Source organism: Chenopodium quinoa, unplaced genomic scaffold, assembly GCF_001683475.1.
Source record: "Chenopodium quinoa cultivar QQ74 unplaced genomic scaffold, ASM168347v1, whole genome shotgun sequence".
Lineage (NCBI taxonomy): Eukaryota > Viridiplantae > Streptophyta > Magnoliopsida > Caryophyllales > Amaranthaceae > Chenopodium > Chenopodium quinoa.
This window is the reverse complement of record NW_018742309.1, coordinates 3,970,639-3,995,740: the sequence shown is the minus strand read 5'-3', so window position 1 is coordinate 3,995,740 and position 25,102 is coordinate 3,970,639. Positions and strand designations below refer to the sequence as shown.

At 36.7% G+C, this 25,102-nt stretch overlaps 2 long non-coding RNA genes across 2 annotated transcripts; both read right to left on the bottom strand.

The window, feature by feature from the left end:
• Nucleotides 1–119: 119 nt before the first annotated feature.
• Nucleotides 120–6,981, bottom strand: LOC110688323. Its single transcript, XR_002504573.1, has 8 exons — nucleotides 6,230–6,981; nucleotides 4,965–5,067; nucleotides 4,769–4,870; nucleotides 1,769–1,915; nucleotides 1,213–1,351; nucleotides 604–725; nucleotides 460–522; nucleotides 120–374 (listed from the first exon to the last, which is right to left on the bottom strand). It is a non-coding gene; the product is annotated as an uncharacterized LOC110688323 (long non-coding RNA).
• Nucleotides 6,982–9,810: 2,829 nt separating this feature from the next.
• On the bottom strand, nucleotides 9,811–22,837 carry LOC110687360. The gene is made up of 3 exons (XR_002504429.1): nucleotides 22,536–22,837; nucleotides 21,730–22,442; nucleotides 9,811–9,848 (listed from the first exon to the last, which is right to left on the bottom strand). It is a non-coding gene; the product is annotated as an uncharacterized LOC110687360 (long non-coding RNA).
• Between the last annotated feature and the right edge of the window lie 2,265 nt (nucleotides 22,838–25,102).

Sequence of the window (25,102 nt, the reverse complement as noted above, 5' to 3'; positions counted from 1 at the left end):
AGATACAATGTAGTATGGTGTAATAATTATTGTCGTTTAATAATAAAAAAATTGGATCTAGAAATTGATCAAAATAATACGAAGAATATAAAAATTTATATAGATTACTATATACTCCGTATTAGAAACCAACCTTCAAAATCTAAACCCTCTAAATAGGTATGATTTATGCAATAGAGTAGTATGAATTTTGATTGTCAAAATCCAAATTATAGTCTTAAAATAAATAATTCCACATCAAACAAATCCACCCATTTCAAATCTTGCTTTACAACATCACCTTAATTTAAAGCTATAATCCATTTAAAGTAATGTATGTACTAGAAGCCGCAGTTAGTGTGAAACCCAATAGCAACTTCAGGAGTGGCAAAAACCTATACGAAGAGAAGGTAATTGTCTGAGGTGAATAAGGTGGTAATAGGCACATGAAAGAATTGTTTTCAAGTATACGAAACCAACCGATTTTTCTTGGCAATGATGCACCTCTAGTCCACCTATAGCAATACCATTAACAAGAGCAACCTGAAAAAGATGTTACAGAAAGAGTTGTATAATAGAACAAGAACAAGCTGTTATTCATATGAAAGGAAACAGATACAATACCAGCAATGCATGCTTTTTCAGGAGGGGCTTTGCCAGCTGCCAAAGAGGTTTAAAACAAAAGGCACTTCCCCCATGAGCACTTGGCCTAATATCTTTGGATAGTAATAGTAGAAGACATCAAACTGCATAAAAGGATACAAGTTAGAACTTCCCAGATCTGCATTTATTTTGCCAGGGCATCCACTTAGTTGTTTTAGAGGTGGTGTTTCATATGCATCATACTTTGAAAATTCTAGTGGTCTTTTAATTTTCAATATCACACCTATAATAGAAAAGGTATGGGCTAAGTTGAACTTAAAGATTGACTCAACGGTCATCTCTCCACTAAAACATCATTCTTTACTAATTTTCACCTGAAATTTGCTTTTCTAAACTTACTAGAGCTTATTTGAACTTATAGGAGCTTATATTAATTGATCTAAGTTTATTTGGCTGTAAATTGAAATGAGTAATGTTCTTATCTTAACTTATTGGAACCTTAATGAAACAAAGTTTCTGAAAGCCATTTTTCAGGGTGAAAAGAACAAACCACAAGTCTAGTGTGTGTAAATGTGTAATACAGAAACTGTAAAGAGGTTGTTACTCAGTAGAAGGTAAAAGGTAGATTACCAAAAATGTCAGTACCAAAGCCCCTGAGGTCGATTATCCCAAATATCTGTTCTTGGCCTTCTGGGATCTTGCTAAGATCTTTCTCAATCTGAAACACGCATCTGTAATTAGCCCATTATGCATGCATCATCAGATGGGCCTGTGCGAAATAACGAAGGTAAGGGAACATAATAAGTCACTTTAAATTTGAAGGGTGAAATATATTACTTTCACCCATTAGAGTATAATTCAATATATTCATGCATAATCTTGGAAATTTCTGCAACATGTCTGCCAGACCATTTAGTTTCTTACAGTCTATAAGCTGATATATCTGCTAGCCACTTTTAATACACCACTGGACAATTCATGTTATTGCTGCAATCAACATTCTCTTCAAACTAAACCTAACTAACAAAAATTACCCAGAATTTGATATGATATGCTCAGTTGCAGACAGAAATGACTTTAACATACCAAAGTCAACGAATGATGTACTATAGCTTTATAGGCTACAAAACAATTGACAAACATAATAAGAAGTTAAAGCTTTGGCCAGTGGAACTAAGGTACTTACTCCAGTGTAATGTTTTGAAGCCTGCACTATAAGCTGGGGTCTCCCATTCACATCGAGGAAGTCATGCACAGAGCTTTTGCCTGTTTGAGCTGCCCTTTGCATTGAGTCTTCAGACAGATCATCCACTCCAAACTCTTGACGCCATTTCTTAGATAAATAAGAAAGCAAAACATCAGGCAAAAGTCCAAAGGTTTTAAGTTAAGATGGAATGTGAGGATGGGGAGATCATGTTTAAATGTGAGCTGTCAGGAACCATGTTTTGAAAGATCATTGTTAGACAGTTTTATTTAATACAGTAGAAACACGATAATGCAGGGAAGCACAAGTGCAATATGGCTTACATCACTGCCTTAGAATTAGTTTGATGAATTTTATGCGGAAATTTCAATGAAGTCCATTTACCATGCTCTAAAATTGATAACATTACCAAAAGTATAAAACTGAGAATGCGAGTTTGAGTGAAAACTCATGGGAAGAATCACCAAGACATAATTATATCAGACAGTGATTAGTGTATTTTGATAATAGTCGCTAAATGTGTGATATCAAAATACAATTTTTCTGATTTGCAACAATACAAGTGCAAGTGATGAGTGTATGAATTGACAAATATACACTTGTATTTTTGCTGGAAATTAAAACGCATCAACAACACGTCACAGTGATCATTATCAGAAAGTGCAAGAAGACTATAAATTTCATGAAACCTTAAAAAAATAACAAGCAGCCAATGTAAGCTATTTTTAGTTCAGAGAAAATATTGTGATTTGAGACATTTGTAGCAATTGTCCCAACATGTAAGAAGATGATAATACAAGAAGCCTTAGGCAAAAGAAGGAAGGACAAAAGTTCAATTTGATAGAATGTTTGAGCTCTGTAACATACCAGTCATCACATATTCAGGGGCAGCATGATTGACACTATTTTTCCCATGATTTCCTCTTTTTGTCATTGTTAAAAAATTTAATTCCTTTTTGCATATAATTTAATCATGAACCAGAATTTCCACTTTTTCAGTTGAACTATGACTTAGTATAATACACTCAACAATAATTCCGATCATAATAATAGTACAATCACTATTACCGAAGATGTTACACACATAAGTTCGGTACTAATCTTAGCCGATGGATCTCGACGATCAACAACGATTCTCATAAGAGATACTTTATGTTGCTCCATAGAATTTTCCTTGATTTCTTTGCCATTATTATTTTGATGAACTCCCTCTGTTTTAATTTCTGGGCTCTCCTCATCATGTATTATTGCTTCATGAGTCTGCATTTCTTTCTTAGTTAATTTCTATGTTTCTCACTCAACTACCACAGATATGGCTATATAGCTTTCCCAGGCATTACATCTCAATAATCTCTATAGCTAACTTCTAAAAAATTATTGTATCAAAGTCCATCTCAGTCAAGGTTGGTTTATGCTAGCGTATGAGCATCATTAACTTTTTTTTTTCACCAGCAACTATATAATTAAAGGGTCGATAATAATCCAAATTATAAGAATTTAAATCAAATTTTACTTCTAATAATGCTTATGAATAGTGTTGTATCATTAGGAGTAAGAAATTATAATTAAACTTGCCGCAAAAATTCAATCTATTCTTAAAGTTGAACCCATCTTATTGGTTAGCAAGTATAAGTATCAATTAAAATCACGTAAATTATCAATTAAGACCATTTGCTTCCAAGATTCATCATTAGAACAAACCCAGATGCATATTTTCAAAATTGATCATCAAACATTCAAATTACACCAAAAATTCAAAATTTGAAGGGGCACAGAAAAAAGAAATTGTACGAACCACAAGGGTGCTCGTATTTGAATGAACTTTTACCATCTTAGTACTCAAAAAGGTGCAATTGGAATATGCAAATACGAAACAAAAAAAATTAACAATTATTTATTTTTTAAGGAAAATAACAATAAAAATAAAAATCTATTGAAAAATATGAACAAGATAAAAATTATAATTACTTGGAATAGTTCCAAGAAAACAAAAATCAAATTCATCACAATCTAAAAATGCAACAAGCTATTATAGCAAAACAATCAATCATCCAAACCAACAAAATAATTACACAATAATATCATAGTCTTTATAGTTGTGCATTCCTTTAATCTTTATTTTCCAGTTCAACAAATTCTAATCTCAGCAAAAATCAGCTGTTAGTGAATTTGTGTAGTTAAGTCTCAGAACCAATTATCTTTCTGTAACATCTATCATTGGATGTGAAACTCTTTTCATAAAAAAGCAGAATTGGGAGATTGCAATCCTTCTCTTAGCAATTCTAGGCGGCTGCTGATCACATTGTTGTACTTAATGGCCAACTCTGATCACTCGCCACAGCACCGAATCATACACAAGTACACAACAATGGACGAATCATTAAAGTACAAATCCCACTCAAACTACCCAATTAATATCATGTATTATCTATACAAACAACCAAAATCACTTTATTGAAGTTCAAACTTAAGTATCAAAAGTCTAGCTCAATTAGCTCATTTGATCCCATAATCAGAATTGATCTATAAACAGTAAATTAATACAATATCACTCTTCAAAAACACTGATTAATCTCAGTGAACTACTACATCAAGTATCAACTAATCTGAATTATTAATAAACAATTCAAAACCTTCAATAATCAAAACAGATCAAACCACTGATTCAGATCAATCAATCAGCATAGATCTAATAATTATAATAAATGAGTACACAATCCACCATATCCTTGCTTACGTCATCAGAGTAGAAGGATCCCACAACAAATTCATTATATTGGTAATAAGCAAAGGGGACAAAATGTTCACACTAAGTACAAATACTGAGTAGTAAACATTCAGAAGCATTGATTTAGGAAGGCTTACTTTAGGAGCAAAGTCTTTGTTGACTAAGTGTTCCCTAACACCCTAACCAGAGAACTTTCAGAAATTTCGGTATTCAAATCCTGCTTACGATATTAGAGATAATTTAACAACATATACCTCATAGAAGTCATTGGAAGCTCTTTTGGATATGTAATTAACAGTTGTTCTGTATTGCCGAGCTAGAAGTTTGTTGATAGGCTGGAATCTCCCATCACGGATCTGAATTTGATTATAATAAAAAAAGGCAGCATATCAGAAGCATAAGTAAAGATCGTTGAGGGAAGCCTGAGTTAAGATGTTACAAAGAGCTTACAGATCGTAGGGTGACTTTCAAGCTCAATGGATATAGAGGCTTCTTTTAGTATCTTCAGGGTAGCCTTCCACCATTCATTAGAAGATTTAGCTACCTCCTTTTCCTATGGAAATTGAACCATGATTCAAGAAAAATTAACCGGAAATAAATTTTTGCCTTCATTCTGAGCAACCAAATTTGCTAATTACACAAAGAAAATCTGAAAGTATAGTCAACGAGGTCAGACAAGCAGCAGGATGATTCTAACAAAAAGCCCTGAGTCTATCTACTGAAGCAAGTGAAGTCATCCTTAGTCACACTTTGGCATTCAGAGACTACAGCTAGATCTGCTAGATTAGGCACATTAGTCCTTCTACTAATGGAAAAGAAATAGTTCTTTACAGAAATAGTTCTGGTTGCTTAACGGAAAAGAAATAATTCTGTAAAGAGACATACTAATATATCTAAATTCTTAGTATTTATCCATATAAATCACTTTAAAGGTTTTATGAACTCAATATCAAGGACCAAGAAACTGTAAAAGGGAAAACAGGTAAAAACTTGCAAAAGCAGAAGCTCGAGATAACCTGGTTGGTCTGAATTTGTTCGATGAAATAGGAGATAACTATAAAATGAATAAGAAACCTTAATGTCAAAAGTTACAAAAAAAAAACTTATTGATCACATATCAAAACCCCATAATATCAACAATGGTTCAAAGCCTGTACAATCACAAAAGCACAAAACAGTGGTTGTTCCTGGATACACATATATAGAAGATCCTAATGACCAAAAATCATAGCTTTCCTCATGTTTATGCATGGAAGGTCATTGTAGTGAGGTAACCATACTATGTGGTTGCTTGGTTGCATACATATACATGGTAGTTTTATTTTGCCTACGAAATAGATGTATGTGAACTTGTTTGGTAGGCAATAACATAGGAGTGACCGAGTAAGACACTGAGACTTCTTGGGAATTTTAATTTCCACAATGTAATAACTAAACTCAATGACCTAGAAAATTTAAACAAAGAGAGATTCCAGTAATCTAAAAATATACTTAAAACAAATATTGATCAAAGGGATATTAAACAAAGTTGTAGACACAATTACGATCAGCTCATTACTTAAAAAGAACAATGATAATCTGTAAATTTAAACCTCAAATTTAAGATGAAAAAAAAGCCTATTGATTTCTGGAATATTAACTCAAACCTAATACATTGTAAAGACTAAGGGGCGGTTTGGTTCGCTGTAATGAGAAAAGGGAATGGGAATGATTACCTTTGTAAGTGGTTGTTTTGCATCTTTTGTCATTCCCCACCCCCCTACCTTTTCCATTCCCTTTCCCCAACCACCAGGGGTCCACCACCATACCCACATCAGCTGGATGCACCTCGCCAGTTGCTCGTCGGCCCTCCCCCAACCCTCACCGCCCTATGCCGCCCTTCACCGCCCATCCTCCCACCCGAAAATCCTCCTCCCCCCACCCACGCATAACCCTTAAAAAAACCCTCCCCTCCACCGGAACAACCGCCGCACCTCACAGACGTTCGTCACCCCTCCTCCGACCTTTGCCGCCCCTCCCCTCACCCTGAAAATGTCTCCCCTCCCCGAAAAACCCCCCCTCACCCACACATAACACTAAAAAACCCTCCCCCTCCCCTTACAACAACCGACCGCCCCTCCCCCCACCCTCAAAACCTAGCGACCGGGGGTTTCGAGGGTGGGGGAAGGGGCAGCTGAGTGCTTCGACGATGGGGGAGGGGCAACTGAGTGCTTCAACGATGGGGGAGGGGCAGCTGAGTGCTTCAACGATGTGGTTTAGAGGTGGTCGGGGATGAGCAGAAGGGTGGCGGAAGGGCGGCTAGGGGAGGCGGTGGGGTGGTTGGATGGTTGGGGTCTTCAGGGCTGCCGGAGAAAGAGGGAAAGAGAAGTGAAGAAGTGGTGGACTGCTGGTTGTGTAGTGTAGTATTTTTTTTTTAAGTTGTTTCCTTTTGTTATTTAAAACCAACAACTTTGTAAAACAAAGGGAGTTGCATTCAATTCCTCTCCTTTCCCTTTCTTTAAATCATTACCTTTCCCTTAGGTGAACCAAACGACACCTAATATTTGAAAGATAGAAACCATAGCTCAGAGTGGTAAAATTAAGGCTTAGTTATTATCAAAGAAAATTGCCTTAATTGCAAACTAGAGTCAACAAACAACCTAAGCTAATTGCCTAATAAAGTTAATCCATTGTTAAAAGTTTCATATTGGAGACATAATCTGCAACTATAAGTTTTCAATCACTTCAGACCAATTTGGCATGACTTCTTTAATAGGAATTCTCTAATTTCCTCGTAAAACTCTTTTTTATGAATTCAAATGTAAGATTTGATTACATTTATGCCATGAAGACAGATCAATGAGCTACATGCCTACATTGAACTCTTTCCTCCAATACATATTGCTCAACAGTTTACTTCACTGTATGTAAGGGCACGATCAACCAACCAAATAGACAAGGTATTGCATAATCATATTAGCAGCCACTGTCTTGCTTGTTCAAGAGGTTATACTCACTAAAGCATAAGTGGTCAACAGCTCTAAGAAAGGACTTTTTTCCGTGGGAATCTTGTCGTCACAGAGAAGTGAGAGCACAAATCATGTAGTGGGATTTAAAGCAAACAAGAAGACAAGTTTGACAGAATTCTACGACATATTTCAAAAGACAGTGAAGACTTGGAGAAGGAATGAGGATTTTTATGAGTTCAATAGCACAAAATCAATTCCTACTTCAAGTTATCCAACGTCTGCCTTACTTAAACATGCTGCTAAGGCTTATACACATACATTATTCAGGGACTTTGAAGAAGAATTCAACCTAACCATTGGATCTTAAACTAAACTGCTATTGATTAATGGAGGCAAAATGGTTTACTAAGTGTACCTTGAAGGCAGAGATGGCACAACTCAAGCAGTAACTTACGATCCAGCAAACCAAACAATTCAATGTCCATGCAAGAATTTTAAAGAGTCGGGTTGGTTATGCTTCCATAGCCTTAGAATCTTGCACATGTATTCTGTTGAAAAAATCTCAGAGCAATACATATCTTTCAGGTGGACTAAAATGGCTAAGGTTAAAGTTTGGAAAAGTAAGGAGGCAGAGCAAAAGAAGAAGGGGACATTAAACAACTTCACACCCTGGCGGCTACACATGGTGAGGAAGTATTATAGTCTAATCCTTAAGAGCCACAAGTTTAAACAAGCAAGAAAAGTCTTAGAAGAAAGCTTCACAAAAGATTCAAGTGCAATAGATGAGATTATTTCTGCTATGAAATCAACTAACAACCATTCTGAGAACACTAAAGGTGTAGAAGAGAATTCAGAAGCAACTTCATCTAGTGTTATTCAAGTATTGGATCCAGCTGGTGCAAAAACTAAAGGAAAACAATCAAATAAAAGGATTCCAGGAAGCTATGACTACATGAAAAAGGGAAAGAGGAGGAAGCATAGAGAATTTGGTGCCAAAACACCAAATATTAATAATAAGTATATGCTTTGATAGTCTAAAGACATCAAATGTTGTCTTAAGAGCACTAAATTTTGTCATAGTAACCTGTATTGTTACATGGTTACGTTTTATATGTAATTTCATTTTTGGAAACTTATATCTTTTAAATACTGATTATTATGATATAGTGTCTTTTATGATTAATATAGTAATCTTTAAATACTGATTATTATGATATAGCTAAATTTTTTAGAATAGTAACCTTTTTTTACAATATAGCGATCTTTATTCCTAAATAGTAATCTTTATTTCATACCCTTATATTGTCAATTTTTTTACATTAATGAACATATAGTCCATAATTTTGACATAATTACCTTTATATTTATAAAAGTAACATTATTAATAAAATAGTGACTTTATTTTAATATATAGTGACCTACGATAATTTCCATTAATTTAACATAGTTTTTTATATTCACACTATACAATATTGAAAACGAAGTGACCTTTTTTAACCAAACAAAGACCTTATAAATAATAAAGTGACTTTATTTTAACATATAGTGACCTATGATAATATAGTGACATTTCATTTCAATGTAAACCTCTAATATTAACATAGTTACCTTTATTATTACATAAAGACCTTTATAAAGTTAAGTTTAGAATAATATTTCACATTAACATAGTAACCCGTATATTAATATAGAGACTTTTTTTTAAACAAACAATATACCATTTTCATAAAATGTTGGCAAATGCTTGTTTACACAAAATGAATATTTTTCCAATCTTCTTCAATATCATACACGAAAGTTGAATTAATACTAATACCAATCTTCAATGTTCACAGTACTTTGCTTAGCATCAGAAAAATAACTAAGTAAAAAAATCATGTTCTTACATCTTAAGCCTTCCCCTTTCCTTTCTTCTTGTCTTCAGTTGGCTTCTTCTTATTCTTCCTCTCTTCAATCTCTTTCTTTCTTCTTTCTTCAACCTCTTTTTAAAGACGCTGCCTATCAGGTTTGAATTCAGCCACCTTATCAATTATAATTGATCTAGCTTCATTCATATCAGATAACATCAAAGATGCACCAATTTGAATCCGGAGAATCCTCCTATTTGAAGCCTAAAAAAGTAAGTAATCAATATAAGATATTGTGATATTAATAAAAAGAAATTAAACAAATAATTTAAAAGGGAGAGAAACATAACTGTTTTTACAACTTCACATTTAAACTCATCAGCCCCATTGAATTAAAGCATGGTCATCATAATATAAACACCAGAATCTGAATTATCTTTGCTAGATCTCCAATTCAAAGTGGGAAACTCCAAAGCGTAGTCAACCATATCTCCAGATTGAGTAAGCCTTTGATCAAAGTAGGTACTGATCATATCACACTAGCAAAAAAACATATAATCAGATCACATAACAAAACAACATATTATTTTTATGTAACACAGTTCCAAAAAAGTCAAGCAAAGCAGGAATTTGTGCCTTAATTCGAAGTCAAGCTCTCAAATGATAACTGAAACACCATTATGATGTACATGTTTTATACCATGATTTATCCCGATTTTACAACGTATTCTTGCATGGTTTTAGGCTCTTTGGAGCCAATTCTCGCTAACAATCTCTTCTCTGGTGTGTTCGATGTATTTTTGTGAGTTTTGTAGGAATGTGGAGTTCCTTGGATGAATCGAACATGTTTTATATGTTTATGGAGGTTGTTAGTGAGCGAAGAGGATGATCTCCCAAGTGCTCGGTTGATCATGGTTTTCCCGGTGGGACCGGGCATTGAAGAATGTGTAGCCGAGCTATTTTAGGACGAGAAGGCAACAATCTTGGCAGAATGTCTCACGCGCCCGATCGGGCTAGGTCCGCCCGGTTGGACCGGGCGCGTGGTAGAAGGAAGGCTAGGAAGAAGACACGCAAGGCAACAAGCAGGCTACTATACGAAGAAGACCCTCGCGCCCGATCAGGCACCACTCGCCCGGTGGGACCGCGCGCAAGGGAGAAGAAGAAGTACGAAACTCAGCAACTCAGTATTAACACCTGCCCGATCAGGCAATGCTTGCTCGGTTGGACTGGGCATCGTTTTGCGTAGCCGGTTTTTATTATTCTCGAATATTTATCTTTATGAGGGTATAAATACTCTTTGTAATTACAATTAGAAAACACTTTTATTATGTCCATTAGCATTATTTTTCTCTCTAGAACCCTAGTTACTCTCTTTTATGCAATTTAATTCTACCATTAGATTTGATTATTGTTCATCAACAATTTGAGTTATTTCAATTGAAGCATCATTGGTATTCATCTATTTCTCTTCTCTTTCAATTATTATTGCTTTTTGATTATGTTCTCCTTATTGAATATTGTTGTAGGTTTTGCTAGTATGTGTGAGTAGATTCATAATCCAGGATCTTGCAAAGCCCGGATATGATTAATTCTTAGATTAAATCTTTAAATTCTCCAATAATATTTTCCAATTGACATGCTTGATTAATTGTGTTTATGCCAATACTAGATTAGGAATAATTGGTATTGTTATCATCCCTTTGTTCTTATTGCAACGGAAGTTGAATATTAATGGGATTTGGGTATTTCAGTTAAGGGTTTGAAGGTCATCACAGAAGTAGACGATTGAATGATTAGGAAGTTAAGTATTGTGTTTAATGTCCCTTATTTGCTTTATTCCATGGAAATAGGCTTGATAGTTGATTTGGGAAGCCATTGATAACTCGAAAGAGACCTTTGGTATTTTCTAGGGAGTACTTTTCCTCTTGTCGATTGAATTGTTATTGGGGGTAGAATTATTTATGCATTTATTATATTCGTGGTAATGCTTGATCTTGGATGCTTTAGTTTATTGATTTATCACATTTCTTAGATTTATTGAGTCCTTTATATATCAGTTCTTAGAATTATTCACCATTGATTGTTACTTGCTTAGTGATAATTTGAGTATATTTAATTAGGTGAACCTTAGTCTCTTGGGATTCGATCCTTACTTGTCCGTCTACATAGTAGTGGTCTCGTTAGGTTATTTTTTTTAGGTACGCAACACGCCTACCAAATTTTGGCACCGTTTTCGGGGACTAACGGTTTCGTTTGATTATCTGTGATTCGTTTTTGCTAAGCTTTATTCGTTACTTCGGCTATTGTCTCTTGTGTTTTTGATACTCTGCTTTTAGTTCCTTGTTGCATGAAAACACGAGGTTCAGGGTCAGACGATTTAGAACCTTTTGACTCTAAATCAAAGCGACTATAAGGAGACGAAGAGGTAGAAGAAGAAGGAGAAATCAGAACAATAGAAACATGGAAGATAACACGAAATCTCTTTTGGAGTACGGTATTTCTGATACGACAATCGGACTCCTCTCAAGCATTGTCAAACCACCTGTCACTGCTTACCACTATACTACAACAACAAAATGGTTCCATACAACAGTTACAATCCTAGAGTAAGCTCATGGAAAATCAGATAAGTCAACTTGCTCATCAAGTTGTCCAATCTTTAAAGACACCGGGCACTTTTCCGGGTCAGACAGAGCAACCACAAAAAGGGCATGTGAATGTTGTTACTTTAAGGAGTGGGAAGCAATTGAAAGATCCTCCTACCAAGGAGCCATCGAGGGAGGTTGATGAAGAAGTAGGTGAAAGTGAGAAGGTGATTGATAGTGCTATGATCGAGGAAGAACCAAAGGAAGCAACTTCATCACCTGTTGTTCCATATGTGCCAAAGGTTCCTTTTCCACAGAGGTTAGCCCAGGCTAAGCTTGAGAAAAAGTATGGTAAATTTCTTGATATCCTGAAAAAGCTTCATATTAATATTCCATTCTTAGATGCTATATCCGAAATGCCATCTTATGCTAAATTTTTAAAGGATATGCTGTCTAATAAGAAAAATCTAGAAGAGAATGCTACAGTTGCTTTGACTGTAGAGTGTGGTGCAATTTTGCAGAATACTCATCCTAAGAAACTAGGCGATCCAAGTAGTTATTCAATTCTAGTGAAGCTTGGAGATATTGAAATTAACAGGGCATTATGTGATCTTGGAGCAAGTGTGAGCCTTATGCCACTCTCTATTTGCAAGAAGCTTCAAATGGGTGAACTTAAACCCACATGCATATCTCTACAACTTGCAGACAGGTCAGTTAAGTTTCTCTTGGGTGTACTCGAGGATGTGCCTCTTCGCGTAGGTAAATTCTTTATTCCTTGTGATTTTGTTGTGATGGAGATGGAGGAAGATGCACATATTCCCATTATTCTTGGTAGTCTATTCTTAGCTACTGCAGGTGCAATTATTGATATGAAAAATGGTAAGATCACCTTTGAGGTTGGCGACGAGAAAATGGAGTATTCACTTTTGAATGCTATGGGCACTCCTTCTATGGGAGAGACTGTTTGTCAGGTAGATGTGCTTGATGATTTATAGAGTGAGCAAATTCCTTTGAGCAAGACAGATGATGCACTTGAAAAAGTGCTAGTAGGGAAGGATGATGATGGATATTGGGAATCAAGGGAGTATATCAGGCTACTTGAAGAAGCAAAAGCTAACCCAGTCACTACTCCAATCAGGGAAGTACATAGTGCAGCGAGTGTTGGGGAGAGTACTACGCCTCCCGAGGTAGATTTGAAACCTCTTCCCTCTAATCTCAAATATGCATATCTTGGTCTTGATAACTCATACCCTGTTATTGTTAATGTTGAACTCAAGGACACAAAATTGGAGCAATTGCTCACTGTTTTAAGAAAATATAAAAGTGTAATTGGGTACACCATTGATGATATTAAGGATATTAATCCTTCTTTTTGTATGCATAAAATCATCCTTGAGAACGATCATGCTTCCTCTGTAGAACCTCAAAGAAGGCTTAATCCAAATATGATGGAGGTAGTGAAAAAGAGGTTCTTAAATTGCTTGCTGCAGGAATAATCTACCCCATCTCAGATAGCAAGTGGGTTAGCCCTGTACAAGTAGTACCAAAAAAAGTAGGTATGACCGTTGTCAAGAATGACAAGGGTGAGCCAGTCGCCACTAGGACTGTCACATGGTGGCGAATGTGTATTGATTATAGGAAATTAAATAAGGCCACCTAGAAGGACCATTTCCCCCTACCCTTTATTGATCTAATGCTTGAAAGGTTAGCTAAGCATTCCTTTTTCTGTTATTTGGATGGATATTTTGGTTTTTTCCAAATTCCTATTCTTCCTTGTGATCAGGAAAAGACCACATTCACATGTCCATATGACACCTTTGCATATCGTAGGATGCCATTTGGATTATGCAATGCCCCAGCCACATTTCAACGTTGTATGATGGCAATTTTTTCAGGTCTCATAGAAAATTCTATGGTATTATTTATAGATGATTTTTCTGTCTATGGAACATCTTTCGATGTATGTCTTGAAAATTTGAAAAAGGTGCTTCATAGATGTAAGGAAGTCAATCTTATTTTAAATTGGGAAAAATGCCATTTTATGGTGCAACAGGGAATTGTCTTAGGTCATGTTATATCAAATAAGGGTATTGAGGTTGATAAGGCCAAAATAGAGGTCATAGAGCGTTTACCCCCTCCGAACTCTGTAAAAAGAGTTCGAAGTTTCCTTGGTCATGCAGGTTTCTACCGTCGCTTTATTAAGGATTTCTCAAAAATTGCTCGACCTCTAACTGAGCTTTTAGCTAAGGATGTTCCATTCCTTTTTACTGATGCTTGTCTTGAAGCTTTTAACAGGTTGAAGGAAGCTTTGATCTCTGCTCCTGTCATGCAGCTCCCAGATTGGACCTTACCGTTTGAAATCATGTGTGATGCTAGTGATTATGCGTTGGGAGCCGTTTTGGGGCAACAAAAGGATAAAAAGCTTCATGTTATTTATTATGTTAGCAAGACTCTTAGTTTTTCTCAAATGAATTATGCCACAATTGAAAAAGAGATGCTAGCTGTAATTTATGCAATTGACAAGTTTCATTCTTATTTAGTTGGCTCAAAAGCAGCATTGAGATACTTGATGAGCAAAACTCATGCCAAACCTCGGTTGATTCGGTGGATCCTTCAATTGTAGGACTATGATATAGAGATTAAGGATACAAAAGGGACAAAGAATGTTGTCGTAGACCACCTCTCCCGCCTTCTCCTCGACCTTGAGGATGAGGATGATATCCCTTTTGATGATTCTTTTCCTGCCGAACATTTATTAGCTCTGTTGCAAACTGAATCACCTTGGTATGCTGACTTGGCTAATTTCCTTTCCACAGGTACAATGCCTTATGGCTACTCGTCTCAAAAAAGGAAGAAATTCCTTTATGAGGCAAAGAGATATTTCTGGGATGATCCTTTCTTATATAAGCAATGCGCAGATACTGTGATTCGACGATGCATTCCAGAAAACGAGGTAATTAATATTATTTCTCATTTCCATGACTTACCATGTGGTGGACATGCAGGCCCTTCGAAGACAACTGCAAAGATCTTGCAATGCGGATTCTATTGGCCAACCATGTTCAAGGATGCATATTCCTATGTCAAGGCATGTGATCGATGTCAACGGACGGGCAATATTTCTAAGAAGAATGAGATGCCACTCAACAACATACTCAAGGTCAAGTTGTTTGATGTGTGGGGGATAGACTTCATGGGTCTGTTTCCTTCTTCCTATGGTAACCGTTACATCTTGGCAGCCGTTGATTATGTATCAAAGTGGGTGGAAGCTATTGCTACTCCAACCAACGATGCTCGTGTGGTAAGTAAATTTTTCAAGAAAATTATTTTTCCACGATTTGGTATCCCACGTGTGTTGATTAGTGATAGGGGAACACATTTCTTGGAGCATCGGTTTGAAGCAATGCTAAAGAAGTATTGAGTACAACACAGGCTAGGAATTGGCTATCGCCATAAAACAAGTGGCCAAGTTGAAGTATCCAACCGAGAAATCAAGTCTATTATAGAGAAGACAGTTTCAAGGACAAGGAAAGATTGGTCCGTTAAGATTGATGATGCATTATGGGCGTACCGAACAACTTTCAAAACGCCAATTGGTACAACCCCATATAGACTTGTCTACGGGAAAGCATGCCACCTACCCGTTGAGCTAGAACATCGAGTATTTTGGCCATTAAAAGCTTGAATTTCAATGCTAAGGTAGAGGGAGAAAAGAGCTTGTTACAATTGAATGAACTAGATGAGCTTCGTCTTGAAGCTTATGAGAGTTCAAAACTATACAAGGAGAAAACAAGTGGTGGCATGATAAAAACCTTGTGAGGAGAGAGTCCAAGGAAGGAGATCAAGTCCTTCTATTCAATTCTAGATTGAGATTGTTTCCAGGTAAGCTTCGGTCTAGGTGGTCGGGTCCCTTTACAGTTGTCAAGGCCTATCCCTATGGAATTATTGAACTATGGAATAAAGTCGGAGGTACTTTCAAGGTAAACGGACAAAGGATCAAGCACTATCGAGTAGGAGATCCTATAGAAGAGAAGGTGGACATCACACTCTCTTCCCCATCACCAAGCCAATGAGTGTTACTACGGTCAAGCTAATGACCCTATAAACAAGCGCTTCCGGGAGGCAACCCGCTTTTCTTAAATTATTTTTTCTATCATTTTTCTTATTTTTTTTATTTCCCCTTCTTGTTTTATGTTGTGTTTGTGTTTGTTTTGTTTCTTTTCAGAGAACACCGAAATATGGAAGAAGAGGGATGCCAAGATAATTCGTCAAGGGTTGTTATTTGGGTGAATTACTCGTTGCCCGGTCAGACCGGGCAAGATGCGCCCGATCGGGCGCAAGTAACACTTAGCAAGAGAGAATTGGAAGAAAGAGGAAATGCAGAGAAATTTTTGTAACCCAGCATGCCCGGTCAGACCGGGCAAGAGGCGCCCGATCGGGCGCGAAAGACAGGTTGAAAAGCGATTAATCGAGAAATTGAAGAACTCAGCTAACCCTCTCTGCCCGATCAGACCGGGCAGAGCCAGCCCGATCGGGTGCGAAGGACGGTAGGAAGAGCAGAAGCCAGCAGAAATAGAACAACGCTGCCCGATCAAACCGGGCGGAGCCAGCCCGATCGGGCGCGACAACAATAGCTCGTTTTCTACTTCGCCCGGTTGGACCGGGAAGGTCATGCCCGATCGGGAGCTTAGGTGGAAGCACGAAAATCAGAATTCAAAACCAAGCCTCTTCTCCTTATTCCTCATTCACACTCTCAACATTCTACACTTTCTCTCTCTAAAAACCCCCAAATTCCCAAACCCTAACTTCCAATACCTCATCAAATCTCCATCAAATCTCACCCAAAATCCTTAATTTCTTTATCCTCCACTCTCCTTATTCACTTCTCAACCTCCATAACCATATTTCTTACCCCCAACACCACTCTCACCCAAAACCCCAAATTTCAAGTGTAGAGAGAGAAAGCTTCAACTCCATTAATGGCTTCAAGGAAGAGAACTAGGAGAGCACCTCAACAACCACAACTAGACTTAGAGAGCATTCCCGCCTACCCCAACATTCGGTTCATGGCCGAGTTCCCAAACTAAAAGGCGCGTTTTCTTGAGCTTCAACATCGAAAGGTCATCCCCACTCGGTTTATTGACCAATCTCTTTTTGCTAAACTTGGTATTGATAGTGAATGTAGAAATTTATTTGCTAGGCTTGGTATGACTCAATTGTTCAATATGATTCATTATACTTTTGAGAATATTACACTCGAATTTTTGAGTTCATTTGATGTTGTCAAGGGGAGAGATGGACTAGTCACACATGTAGTATATAGGCTTATGAACAAATCTCACCGTCTCACCCTAGACGGTTTTGGTAGGAAATTTGGCCTCCTTTCTACGGGATTAATCATGCAACTCGACAACTTTACTTCGGGGGAATTGTGGTTGGCTATGACAGGAGAAACATAGAATCAATGCAACATGCCCGAGCCCACAAAATACACCTACCCGTCCTTAGGCTATGGACTCGTTCCTCGGGGTGGACAATATTTGGGAGAATAGAGCCTAATAACGTTAGGGTGGATGAGGTAGCCATCTTGGGTAGCTACTTAAGGTATGGGGATGATGAAGAGGGGTTTCTAATGAACATAGCCCACCTATTCGCCCTCCACCTTAGGAAGCAAGGAGCCACCTGCACTACCATAAAACCCAATGGAGACCGCACCAACATTCCTATTGTTTTAGGCGGTTTAGTGACTCATTTAGCGGTTAAGGAGGGCTTTGTTGAAGCCCAACACACACCTGTGCCGGGTCCTATCACTTTGGACTAGCACTACCTCACCACCACCGGCTGGTTGTAGGTGGAATATGGTAGTTATAGCTGGCTTTTAGACAAGAGCACTAGGCGATCCATTTCCTTACCCGCTCCTAAGCTCACTAGGATCCACCCTCACCAGCCCTCCTACCTTCTAGAGGCCCCTAGCGGTCCACCTCAACCGGTTGCCCCTACGAGGACCTACCATAGGCGAGAGAAAGCTGGCCCTTCCTCTTCCACTACTCCACCTGTCTCTTCTAATCATGCGGCCATCGTGGCCGGTATACAGGAGCTTCAGTTAGGCCAGCAGAGCCTATCCTCCCGTCTCCAAACACTAGAGACCAATGTTCGTCGGTTTATGTACCCCGTTTACGATTTCTTTTGCAGGCAAGGTCATATCCCGAGGGATGCAGACCATCCCTCGTGGTACACCTTTCCCGATATGGGTGATATTGGAGGTAGTAGTGGGGCGGCCAGTGATGATGACGGTGTTGATGCTGATGGTGATGACGATGATGATGGTAGTGATGATGAGTTTTCTTGAGGACTCACGCGTGCTTTTTCACTTCCTACACGTTGCAATGAGGCCATTGCCGAGTGTATCTTGGGGGAAGTTTGTGCATATATAGTTGCTTCGGTACGTTCTCTTAGTACTTTTGCTTTGATTTGTTTGGTAGTTGCTTTATTTTCTTAGTTTCTTTGGTAGTATATTGAAAAAAATTGAAAAATTGAAAAAAAAAAAGAAGTGAAAAATACGAGAATCATGATAATGAACGGCCATTGAACTACTTCTCTGTGCCCCTATCCTTAATGCCAAAAGGTTTTGATTTAATTCGATTGATAGACTTGCATTGCGGATTAAAAGATCATGATTTGACCTTGAATTGTTTGATCCCTAGTAGGAGTCAATGTTGTTAACCATGTATGAGTTTGGAGCTTGATTGTGTTAACCGCGAGGCTTGAGCCTTATTTACTCATTCATGTGTGTTAAGTTCCTAGTGTGATGTTGATATTAGTTTTGACTCTAGACTTTTAGTAATGTGTCATAATGCATTGCACGTGCACGTTGAGAATGACAAAGGCCATGTTCATTAGGTGACCTCCAAATGAAATTAGAACGTTTGTTCCCTTCTTGCTCACCCATGTTGTAGCTTGTCTTTATTTTTCGTGAACCTCACAAAATTAACCCTTGGATTGGTTATTTTTCCCAAGTCTAGCTTGGGGGAGCTTCATTGCGTGGGGTTTTGTGTGATTTTGTTATGAGTTGCAATTAATGTGGAATTGTATGAAAAAAGGAGAAAAGAAGGAAATTTTAGCATGGAGGTTGTTACTTGAAAATAAAAAAAAAAAGAGAAAAAAAAGAAAGAACAACAAAGAAAGAAATGATAAAAAAGAAAGAATGGTTGTTCTTGAGAAGAAAAAAGAAATAAAACAAAATTGAAAAAAAAAAGAATTTGAAGTTGAAAAAAATGTAAAAGTGGTAGCGGATGTTCCTTGAATAATTTGGGTATGTGCTTTTGTTGATGAGAATAATGGATCGAGGATGTTTATTGATGCATTTGATAGCTCCTCGGTTAGACTATAATAGCCCACATTTCCCAAATTTATTTCATACCCACTCTTATCCCGGCCTACGTTACAAGCTTGAAAAAAGTCCTTCCGATCTTCGTGCATGGTATTGTGTTCATGTGAAACGAGTCTTTTGTCAAAATGCTGGAGTATATATCACATTTCGAGTCGACATTTGACTGGGTTGAGCGATATTATAACCCTCTAAACACGCGAGTGTTGTGAGATGGGGGGATTGCATTATTGGTGGGGATGGTGAGAGATCGAGCTCATTTTTAGCTTGCCACATATATAGTGTGCTGAGTGACCACCAATGTGAGATATTCTAGTCATCAATTCTTGAGTCATCAATTCTTGAGTTGTACATGGTTGATTTCACTTGACGACTATTTAGGTTGATTGATGGTTTGAGTGATTTGATTGGTTGGCTATGATGCATGGTTGTTTGATTTCGATTTTTGGACCTTTGTTTAAAAAACTGCATTATGGGGTGAAGTATGTTTATTTGGTTGTTGATTATTTTTGATTGCCTTGCTTGAGGACAAGCAAGAGGTTAGCTTGGGGGAATTTGATGTACATGTTTTATACCATGATTTATCCCGATTTTCCAACATATTCTTGCATGGTTTTAGGCTCTTTGGAGCCAATTCTCGCTAACAATCTCTTCTCTAGTGTGTTCGATGTGTTTTTGTGAGTTTTGTAGGAATGTGGAGTTCCTTGGATGAATCGGACATGTTATAGATGTTTATGGAGGTTGTTAGTGAGCGAAGATGATGATCTCCCAAGTGCCCGGTTGATCATGGCTTGCCCGGTGGGACCGGAAATTGAAGAATGTGTAGCTGAGCTGTTTTAGGACGAGAAGGCAACAATATTGGCAGAATGTCTCACGCGCCCAATCAGGCTAGGTCCACTCGGTTGGACTGGGCGCGTGGTAGAAGGAAGACTATGAAGAAGACACTCAAGGCAGCAAGCAGGCTACGAAGAAGACCCTCGCGCCCGATCGGGCACCACTCATCCGGTGGGACCGGGCGCAAGGGAGAAGAAGAAGTATGAAACTCAGCAACTCAGTATTACCACCTGCCCGATCGGGCAATGCTTGCCTGGTTGGACCGGGCATGGTTTCGCGGATCCGGTTTTTATTCTCGAATTTTTATCTTTATGAGGTTATAAATACCCTTTGTAATCACAATTAGAAAACACTTTTATTATGTCCATTAGCATTATTTTTCCCTCTAGAATCCTAGTTACTCTCTTTTATGCAATTTAATTCTTCCATTAGATTTGATTATTGTTCATCAACAATTTGAGTTATTTCAATTGAAGCATCATTGGTATTCATCTATTTCTCTTCCCTTACAATTATTATTTCTTTTTTATTATGTTCTCCTTATTGAATATTGTTGTAGGTTTTGCTAGTATGTGTGAGTAGATTCATAATCCAGGATCTTGCAAAGCCCGGATATGATTAATTCTTAGATTAAATCTTTAAATTCTCCAATAATATTTTCCAATTGACATGCTTGATTAATTGTGTTTATGCCAATACTAGATTAGGAATAATTGGTATTGTTATCATCCCTTTGTTCTTATTGCAACGGAAGTTGAATATTAACGGGATTTGGGTATTTCAGTTAAGGGTTTGAAGGTCATCACGGAAGTAGATGATTGAATGATTAGGAAGTTAAGTATTGTGTTTAATGTCCCTTATTTGCTTGATTCCATGGAAATAGGCTTGATAGTTGATTTGGGAAGCCATTGATAACTCGGAAGAGACCTTTGGTATTTTCTAGGGAGTACTTTTCCTCTTGTCGATTGAATTGTTATTGAGGGTAGAATTATTTATGCATTGATTATATTCGTGGTAATGCTTGATCTTGGATGCTTTAGTTTATTGATTTATCACATTTCTTAGATTTATTGAGTCCTTTATATGTTAGGTCTTAGTATTATTCGCCATTGATTGTTACTTGCTTATTGATAATTTGAGTCTATTAAATAAGTTGAACCTTAGTCTCTTGGGATTCGATCCTTACTTGCCCGTCTACATAGTAGTGGTCTCGTTAGGTTATTTTTGTTAGGTACGCGACACGCCTACCACATTATCAAACCAATTATAATTAACATATCAGACGTATTCACAAACTATCACGATATTGTCCAATATAAGGGGTATATAGTACATAAACTTAACAGCCCCTCACCTTAATGTTAAAAATTGCTAGTAATCTGATGGTAAATATTCATGCACAAGTAATTAAAAGGCCTAGAGGCACAGGACATCACAGTATACTAGTCACAAAGGATTGCATGATATTTTTAATCATTATTATGCTCAACAACCAAATGCGTTATGCCACAAATTCATCACATAAACATATGCATCAGCAACACACTCAAAGCAACAGTGCATTACTGAGAACAATACCTAAGAAATGCACAATATTGAGTGAGAAAGTAATACCAGGAGACTAGACAACTTTTTCAAAAAGATACGATTATCCTCATCATAATTCAGATTATTAATAAACTGAATTTTTCCTTTAGTCAAAATCACCAAAAATAAGCAATAGTGATTGCCCCAAAGACAAGTTAAAAATATCTGCAACAATAATACCACAATTAGTCAGAATAAAAAAAACACATATAGATTCCATTTTTGATATTATAGTGACCTCTTTTAAAAATATACTTATGCAATTTTCAATAGTCACTCTCATTTAAAAAAAGGTATCTATAACATAAAAAAAAAGGAACTATATTTTTTAAAGCATAAAAAAACAGAAAATATTACCAGCTCAACTTCTGACAAATCAAAATCATTTCAAGCTATTTTCATCCACTCCTCCAAACCTTGATAAACATTGTCCATTATTTGTGAATTGCCATCACTGCCGACAACTTCTACTATTGTAACCTACATAATATTTTAACAAATAAAAAAAACAGTAAAAAGTAAAAACATGTATAAACATTGAAATAATTAAACAACTCACACTAATTGAAGAACCAAAGTACAATTTCCAAGGTCCATCCTTTAAATATTTTTTATTTTCATTGAGAAGCAATGCCTAGCAATCCAAAATACTACTGCTCATGATTTCAGAAGGCTCTCCTAATGTGTAGAATTCTTGCCTTTGAATCAAATGCTTTTGGTGAAAAAATACCAACAGTTCACTGAGTCAAAGAGTATTATATAAGAATTAAAAAGGTGTTTCATAAATAAATTAATAAGAGAAAATCAATGTAATCAAACAAAAGATTACTTACTTAGGAGCCAAACAAGAATCATTGATAATGCAATAGTCAACAATCTCTAGGACTAATGGATCCAATAGTTTCATTTCCTTGTTATTTGACTTCAAAAAGTGTGAAATGAATATAAGCTTTTCATCAGATTTCCAATCTAAAGAAAACAAACACCTGGACCCTCCATTTGCAAGAATATTTTCAAAGCCAATCACAGGGATAGTGCCTCTAATTTCCTCCCTCCCTCCATTTGTTTTGTTGTGGTCAAATGTAGAAATTTGACCCAACACCTCAGGTAATTTTGTCACCCAAATAGCAAGTTCAGAGATCTCTTCAATCACGGATTGAACTCGAGGATCCATAAAAAACGAATCATCCTGAGACAAATTGATACCAGAAGAGTTGTTGTCCTCACCACGTGAAAGAAGAATCTCTTTTATCTTGTCATTGTAAAAAGAAGAGATCACATGCATATCTCTTTTCATGAACAAAAATTGCTCATGAACGGGCTGCAAAAAACATTAAAAGAAACATGTATGAACATTTAAATCATATCCAATAATAAAAATAATAATATAGAATAAAAGTCAGCTACTCCTTACATCAATAGCAGCCGAATGGATCTCTTGATCTGACATCAAACCTGCTGGGAGAATGAACTGTATTGTACCCTAGGAATCAGGCACATTAACACTCATACTGACATTCCTCACAACATTATCACTCCCCCCAACATTCCCCATACTTCCCCCTGTAGTACCCACAACATGTCCATCCAGAAACTTCAATTTACCACTAACAAGATACACATCAGACAGTAAAATCCCACACCCAAAACTTTTGGACAATTTTTCCTTCTTAATTCTATCCTTAATCAACTCATCATTCCAATGTTGAATTAAGGGTAAAGAAGTATTTAATACAACATTCCTAAATTTCAACCTATGAAAGTAAATAATCTCTAACATCAAAACACAACCACAACAGTTCTAAATTTCTCCTTTTTTGTAACTTTTAACACCTTCACACAGTTTTTCAAGAACATATTTACACCTATTCAAATTCTTAATTTGTTCAACATCATCAAGTGCCTTGACAATCCTAAGATCAGCAGTTCTGTTAGAAGTTGGAGCTAAAAACGTGGATATAGCATGCATAACAAAGAGTTGCTTAAACTCATCTCCACCTTGACCTAAAGTAGGTATCCTAGCTTCTAACAAATTAAGTGGAATTTGATCATTTTCATCTGTAAACCCAAAATGCAATCTCCAATTATGTTTGAAAATAAAGTCTGGATTATTTTTATTAGCAGATCTAGGTATCTCTCAACATTTTTGTGGTTTAAAGGAAGGCAAAACACGTCATACACATCATACTCATTCACCACAAACTCCTTATAATTACCAATTGAAAACATGCAGCTACCACAGTCAAAAGAATCAATTAGCCACCTGTACATACTAGCAGGATTCCTTTTCAACTTCAATGATAACAACCCTCCAAAATTGATTTCATTTACAGAATTTTTTTAATCAAGAGTAAAGTTAGACACCTAAATTTAGTTTTAAATGGCCGCAATCTGCAAAATAGAAATAATAATGCTATCAACATTAAATCAACATCAAGTTAACAAATAAAAAAATCAATGCAGTTAGACAAAATTTTTTCCAAAAAAAAGAGAAGCTAATTTTTCACATGATATGTACGATGATAATGAAGTATTAGAGAGAGAAGTTCACAAATACTGTAAGCTCAATGCATTCAAGGGCAGATTATAGAATCTAACAAAGCACTATTGTTGGTAGCAGGGCAGATTATAGAATCTAACAAAGCACTATTGTTGGTAGGCTGTCCAACTTTCACATTAGAGTAGGAAATCATGCATGCTTGAACACCAAGGAACAACACAAAAGTCGACTTGTTCTTTTTCATAGCTAAGTTACTTACGTAGGTACATCACCACCAGATTCACCAGCTTCAACTATTGGTTTCTTCGTTCTAGTCCTTGGCTTCTTAGGACTATCATGAGCAGCAACTTCAACTTCAGCTTCATCTTTATGAGTTCTCTTACGATGAGATGATGGTGATATAATTGTAGAAACTTGATGCTCAAGAGCACCTTCATGAACCTCAATAGCAACACTCTTTTTCTTGTTAACTTTAGTTTTATTCTTCAAGCCTTTGGCACCATTATTATACAAAAGAAATCAAAATGTAAATTATAGTGACCTTTCTGAAACAATAAGGACCAGAAAATTTAAGACTAGAGAATCACATAAATCAACCATAAAAAACAGAACCATTGCAAATTACATAATGCAGGCCAGTAACCAAAGTATCCAAACACAACAATCCAGTAAAATTAATTCAAACAGTAGAGACAAAGATCATCATTGAGTACACAAATTCTGAAAGTAATCGAACAATATATAATTAAGCAGTGAATACAAATTCTGAACCTACTAACCTACTCACAAACAACGTACATAATTTTTGACACTGAAAATGATATATACACTAAATGTACTAAATATCTAACATAGGTCATTTAATCAAAGACACATGAGTAGCAACACATAGTTGAGACT